Genomic DNA, 2,050 nt, shown 5'->3' on the forward strand with positions numbered 1-2,050 from the left:
CAACACACACACACACACCGACAACACACACACACACACACAAACCGACAACACACACACACACACACCGACAACACACACACACACACCGACAACACACACACACACACCGACAACACACACACACACACACCGACAACACATAACACACACACACCGACAACACACACACACACACCGACAACACACACACACCGACAACACACACACACACACACACACACACACACACCGACAACACACACACACACCGACAACACACACACACACACACCGACAACACACACACACACACACCGACAACACACACACACACACACCGACAACACACACACACCGACAACACACACACACACTCATACACACACACCGACAACACACACACACACACCGACAACACACACACACACACAGACAACACACACACACACCGACAACACACACACACACACACAAACCGACAACACACACACCGACAACACACACACACACACACACACACACCGACAACACACACACACACACACACACCGACAACACACACACACACACACCGACAACACACACACACACACACACCGACAACACACACACACACACACACACCGACAACACACACACAACACACACACACACACACCGACAACACACACACACCGACAACACACACACACACACCGACAACACACACACACACACACCGACAACACACACACACACACCGACAACACACACACACACACACACCGATAACACACACACACCGACAACACACACACACACACACACCGACAACACACACACACACACCGACAACACACACACACACACACCGACAACACACACACACACACCGACAACACACACACACACACACACCGACAACACACACACACACACACCGACAACACACACACACACACACACCGACAACACACACACACACCGACAACACACACACACACACACACCGACAACACACACACACACACACCGACAACACACACACACACACACACAACACACACACACACCGACAACACACACACACACCGACAACACACACACACACACCGACAACACACACACACACACACCGACAACACATAAACACACACACAACCGACAACACACACACACACACACACACAGACAACACACACACATACACACCGACAACACACACACACACACACACCGACAACACACACACACACACCGACAACACACACACACACACACACACACCGACAACACACACACACACACACACCGACAACACACACACACCGACAACACACACACACACTCACACACACACACCGACAACACACACACACACCGACAACACACACACACACACCGACAACACACACACACACACACAAACCGACAACACACACACACACACACCGACAACACACACACACACACCGACAACACACACACACCGACAACACACACACACACACACACACACACACCGACAACACACACACACACCGACAACACACACACACACACACCGACAACACACACACACACACCGACAACACACACACACACACACAGAAAACACACACACACACCGACAACACACACACACACACAGACAACACACACACACACCGACAACACACACACACACACCGACAACACACACACACACACACAAACCGACAACACACACACCGACAACACACACACACACACACACACACACCGACAACACACACACACACACACACACCGACAACACACACACACACACACCGACAACACACACACACACACACACACCGACAACACACACACACACACACCGACAACACACACACACACACACACCGACAACACACACACACACACACAGACAACACACACACACACACCGACAACACACACACACACACCGACAACACACACACACACAACACACACACACACACCGACAACACACACACACACACCGACAACACACACACACACACACCGACAACACACACACACACAACACACACACACACACCGACAAAACACACACACACAC

This window comes from Salmo salar, unplaced genomic scaffold (assembly GCF_965601325.2).
Source record: "Salmo salar unplaced genomic scaffold, fSalSal1 ptg000379l, whole genome shotgun sequence".
NCBI classification, from domain to species: Eukaryota; Metazoa; Chordata; class Actinopteri; order Salmoniformes; family Salmonidae; genus Salmo; species Salmo salar.